The sequence below is a fragment of the Fukomys damarensis genome, unplaced genomic scaffold, assembly GCF_012274545.1.
Source record: "Fukomys damarensis isolate Sample0158 unplaced genomic scaffold, DMR_v1.0_HiC HiC_scaffold_32, whole genome shotgun sequence".
NCBI classification, from domain to species: domain Eukaryota; kingdom Metazoa; phylum Chordata; class Mammalia; order Rodentia; family Bathyergidae; genus Fukomys; species Fukomys damarensis.
In genome coordinates this window covers 11552874-11558891 of record NW_022900944.1, presented here as the reverse complement: position 1 = coordinate 11558891, position 6018 = coordinate 11552874, and positions in this window count along the sequence as shown.

Here is a 6018-nt window from a genome sequence, read left to right as displayed (position 1 = left end):
TGAGTAAAAATAAAACTTAGCTTTATAATACCAGTATTCAACTAGATATAACTGATTTCTATAGGCTACACCCAACAACTACAGAATATACATTCTTTTTAAGTTCACATGGAACACTCATTAATACAGAACAATTCAAAATCTTAAAACACATTGTAAAAATTTAAAATACAAATTATACAATATCTGATTTCAGAAAATAACAGAATCAAACTAGAAGTCATTAACGAAAATATAGGTAGAAAATAATAAAATACTTGAATATTAAACAACAACCTTCTACATAACATAGAATCTAAGAAGAAATAAGAGAAATTTAACAGCACTCTGAGAGGCTGAGGGATGAGGATTGCAACTTTGGACCCAGCCTAGGCAATTTAGCAAGACCCTACCTCAAAAAATAAAATGGCTGGTGCAGGGGAGGGGAGTATAGTTCAGTACAAAGGCCAGAGATTCAATCCCCAGAAAAAAATAAAACAAGATTTTAAAAAATTGTGGCACACAGAAAAAGTTATAGTATCAAATAAGTATATTAGAAAAGAAAGCAAGATGATCTGATATCAAGCATCAAACAGGAAAGTAGAAAAAGAAGAACAAGGTGAATATAAAACAAGAATGAATAAAATTAGAAATTATAAAAAAGTAGGACAGAAGGGTAATACAAAAATCAATTACCATCTTATATACTAGCAATGAACAAGTATAATTTGAAACTAAAAACATCATTTACATTAAACCCCCCAAAATGAAGTAAGAAGTATAAGTGTGCACAAGATGCTTATAAGTAAAAAAATTTAATGAAAGAAATCAAGAACAAAATAAGTGGAGAGGTAGTCCACATTCATGGATAGGAAGACTTCATATTGTCAGGATGTCAGTTCTTTCCAATTTGATCTGGGGAGGAAATGAAATTTCATATAAGCAAAAATTAACTCAAATGGATTAAAGACTTATAAATATAAGATCTCAAACTGTGAAACTCCTAGAAGAAAATATTGGGGCAAAGTTTTATGACATTGATCTTAGCAATGACTTTATGGATATGACACCAAATGCATAGGCAACAAAAGCAAAAATGGACGTAAAAAGCTTCTGCATTGCCAAGGAAACAATCAACAGAATGAAAAGGCAACCTAAGAAATGGTAGAGAGTATCTGAAAGCCATATGTCATATAAGAAGTTAATTTGAGAAATATAAACAAAACTCCTGCAACTCAAAAAACACCTGGTAGCCCAATTTTAAAAAGGACCAAATTGAATGTTGTTTTTCCAAAGAAACAAATACTTGAGATTATATGAAAAGATGTTCAATATCACTAATCATCAAAGAAATGCAAATCAAAATCACTACCTGTTAGGTTGGCTTTTGTAAACTAACAAGCGACGCTCCCCACACCAAATGTTGGCAAACATGAAGAAATTATGAACCCTGCATACAGTTGAAGGAAATGCAAAATGGTGTAATCGCTGGGAAACAGCATGGAGATTCCTCAAAAATAAATAAGTAAGCAAGTAAGTACTACAGTGATGCAGCAATTCCACTTCTGGGTATTTCTCAAAAAAAAACCCCAAAAACTGCAATCAGAATCTTGAAGAGATATTAGCACTCCAATGTTCACTGCAACACTATACATGACAGTCAAAATGCAGATTTGACTTATATGTCCATTGATGGATGATTACATTTAAAAAGTGTGGTATACACATATAATGGAACATTACTCAGCATTTAAAAAGAAGGAAATTCTGACATATGCTACAACATAGAGGAACCTTAAAGTAAAATAAGCCAGTCGTAGTAGGCCAAATACTGCATGATTCTACTTACATGAGGTATCTAAAATAGTCATTCATAGAATTACAGAATAGACCATAGTTGCCAGGGTGTGAGGAATTGCCAACCATTAGGCATGGAGTCTCAGGTATATAAGTTGAATAAGTTTAACAATGTCTATATAGTTGGTATTATTGTATTGTACACTTAAAATGTATTAAGATCTCATTTATATATTCTTATCACAATAAACTGTTTTTTTTTTTTAAAGAAAAGACTGTGTATGGTGGCACATACCTGTAATGCAAGCACTCAGGATGCTGAGGAAGGAGGATTGTGAAGTTCCAGGCCAGCCTGGGCTATACAGCAAGATCCTTTCTCAAAAAAATAAACAAACAAATAAAAAACCTCATAACAACAACAAAGTACAAACAGGTAGCAAATACATACATAAAAAGACACAATATGTCATTAGAGAAATACAAATTAAAATGAGATACCACTATATACCTATTAAATAGCCAAGAGCCAGAGCACCGACAACACCAAATCTTGACAAGGATGTGAAGCAACAAGAACTCTCATTCACTGCTGATGAGAATGCAAATGATGCCACCACCTTGGAAGACAATTTGGCAGTTTCTTATAAAACAAATGATACTTTTACCATTTGATCTAAGAGTCACGCTGTTTAGTATGTACCCAAAGGAGGTGAAACACAGAAGCATGCACACAGATGTTTATAGCAGGTTTATTCCTAACTACCCAAACATGGAAACAATGAAGGTGTCCTTCAATAAGTGAATGGTAAAACAACAAAAATCCAAATTTTGGAGTCATGAAGACATGGAAAAAACAAATACATAATGCTAAGTAAAAGAAATCTGTGTGTAGAGGGGCAGGAACCCAAGGAGATTGAACCCAAGGCCTCTGGACTGAACTACATTCCAAACTTTTTCAAAAAATCTTTGATTTAGAGACAGGGTCTTGCTAAGTTGCCTGGGCTAGACTCTAACTTGTGATCCTCCTGCCTCTGATTCCCAAAGTGAGAAATCACTCTTAAGCAGCTATATGATTTCAGCTCTATCACATTTTGAAAAATGCAAAACTATGGAGAAAATAAGATCAGTGATCACCTGGATTGTGGAGAAGAGGGCAGTGAGATGACTCTGCAGGACACTGCGAGGGGATCCATGTCTTTTCATCTGTCTAGACCCAGACAGCACACATCAAAAGGAGCCTTGGGCCGGGGATTTAGCTCAGTGGTTCTGCTACCTGCCTCACAAGCTCAAGGACCCGAGTTCTATCCATGGTACCAAAAGGAAAAGGAGCCTTAAAGCAAACTACAGACTTTGGATGGCCCTGATATCAATGAAGGCTGATTAACCAACACCAATCTGTGGTGGGGAGTGTGAATAACTGGAGAAGCTGGTTAAGTGATACATATGAAATTTCTGTACCATCTGCTCAATTTTGTTAGAAAACTAAAAATTCTCTAAAACAGTAAAGTCTACTAAAAAAAGGTTTGTGCTCTGTCACAGACCATGGACAACACTTCAGAGAGACTGTAGCCTTTCTGGGTCGAGACCTTAACTCCTCTTTCTCATCTCTCCAATAGAGGGACCAGACTGAGAAATGGGCTTTGGGAAGTGAGGAGGAAGACTTGACTCAGCCTGAGGGGAGCAGTGGCCAGACTGGATTAAGTGGGGAAGGAGTGATGCCATGAACCATGTTGGAGTGTAGAAGAGGGTGGAGAGACAGGCTCAGGGCCAAGGGTGCTGCTGAAAATGTCACTTGTAGGCTCAGGCAGAGGAGAGGCTGAAGTCGGGCAACAACGCAGGGAACAGCACCCATTAAAGGAAGAGGCCAGCAAAACGGCCAAGGAAACAAAGGCACCAGCACTTCAGGAGCCAGAGAGACCACTGCATGCTCAGAGAGGCTAGGCAAGATGAGACCTGGGAACCAGAAGCAGCAGCAAGACCCTATGACAATCAGACAACCTGAGGGCACAGGACAGTGAGAAAGGAGAATGGGGAGATCCAGTGTGAAGACACATTTCTATGAACACAGCTTCCTACAAGCTCAGCAACTAAGGAGGAAAATATTCCAAGTGAAGGATGGGAGAGTGTGTCTAAAGAGGCTGTTCAGAACTTCAGCCACTGAGGAAAATAAATTAATGAAAACAGCAAAACTTAAAATACAGAAGAGAGACAAAAAATCAAAAGAGCCACATGTGATAGTGCACATCTGTAATCCCAGCACTCCGGGGGCGGGGGGCTGGAGGCAGGAAGACTGACTTTGAGGCCAGCCTTAGCTCCACAGTGAGACCCTATGTTAACAAACAAACAAACAGGAGAAAACAGAAAAAAAGAAAAATACTATCTAGACAGGAAAAGTGACACTTTTCCCTGAAAATGAAGGAAAAAGGTGAGGTTGCACAAGAAAGACAGAAAAATAATGTATTGTAATTTGCTAAAAAATGATGTAATTTGGTGATACAATTTAAAGTCTGAATTAGTTCAGCTTCTTAGTGGATTTGATGGTTTTGAAAATGAAAATTTCAAATTTTCAACATCCTTCTCACTCTAAAACCTATGTTTTCAATCTCTATTTTTGGCTCCACCCTTTTAAGCTCACAAGTCATGACTCCTTAATTCTTAGCTGCCCCGGAATAACCAGGAACTACTGTCCATACCTAGTACAGCTCCAATGCCCATCTTTATAGACAGCAAGTTAAGACAGCACTGTACCCTCCTGCCCTTCCTATCTTTTTTTTTGTTTTCTTCACCTATGAATATGGTATCTATGAACTTATGGAGGGCATTGTTATAGGTTATTCCTCTCTCTTTAAATTTAAATGCACAATTGAAATTCCCACATCTAATTCTCTATAATATTTACAGAACAGTTAGGAGTATTTTTTTCTCTTTCCTTCTTTTTCAAAAAACCTTGCCCAAGATTACTGAGCAGTTTGTCTTGAGACTTGATTTGCATAGGCCATTCGAGCCCCCTCCCCAATAAAAATAAAAGAAAACAGCTCTTGTGGAACTTGCCATTTTAGAGGAAAAAGAAGTATACCAATATGAAAGGATGGATTGGGAATTCCAAACCTCTTGGCTGGATATTCTACTAGCATCTCAGAACCAACAGCAGGGTTCACATTGAGCACTGTGTTCCCCCGTAGACCTGCCCCTCCTGGGTCTCCTTTCAAAATAACATAATAACCTTATTGCTAAGCTTTTTGGATGCTTTTGTTAACTTACTTTTCTTCTGCTCTTTAATTAATCACGAAGTCCTTTTCTTTGTAATATCTGAGTATCTCCATCAATTTCATAACATCTCTTGTCCTTGTAGCTGTTAGCTCAGGCAAATGTCACCTCCTGCCTAGATACTCAACTTTCCAAAAATCTAATCGATTTCTCAACCGCAAACCACACTGGCCTCCAACATACCTCCCATATAGGCCAAAGTGATGCCTCCAAAATGCAGACCTAACCAAGCGAATGCTTAAAACCTTATAGGGCCACTTGCCAGTAAGAAGTCCAAACTCCTCTGCTGGGCTCTTAATAGCCCTTCCCAGCCTGGGCCTGCCTCTGTCCTTCACTGCACACCCTTTATGCTCCTCCTACAAGGTTCTCAGATGTGCCATGCTCTTCCTGACTTTGGTCTTTCTTCTCAGGCTAGAGCCCTCTTCCCTTCAGAATTCAAAGCCACCTTGACCTCAACCCCTCCATCAGGCTCACTGAAGGATGTGCCTTGTACTCCTATATCACCTGCTTTGTTCTCCTGCCTTGCTAGCTGAAATGGCCTGTTTATGGCCTTGTCTCCACAGCAGACACTGAGCTGTAAGCTCTACAAAGGCGCAGATTATCTGCTGGTCACAAGTTTATATCCTGGCCTGATTTCAATGCCTATTATGTATAATAGGGAAGGTGTTATATTCATCTTTGATATCCTAGACATATAATATTAAAGCACAGCAGGTACACATGCGTAGTAATGAGTAAATGGAATATTCTACTCGCCAAAGCCCAGTTGTCAGATGAACACACTGACACTTACTACCTGTACACTTATTCGGTGCCCAAATGTTTATACTACTATTTGTATGACCAGAATACTTAGCAAATAGACATTTTCCTGACATGTACAGAATAAAATATACTACGAATAGAATTGCCATTGAAACATCTGTACAATAAATTTCCAGAAGCTGGGACAACCACCTTCTGGTTGGAAATTAT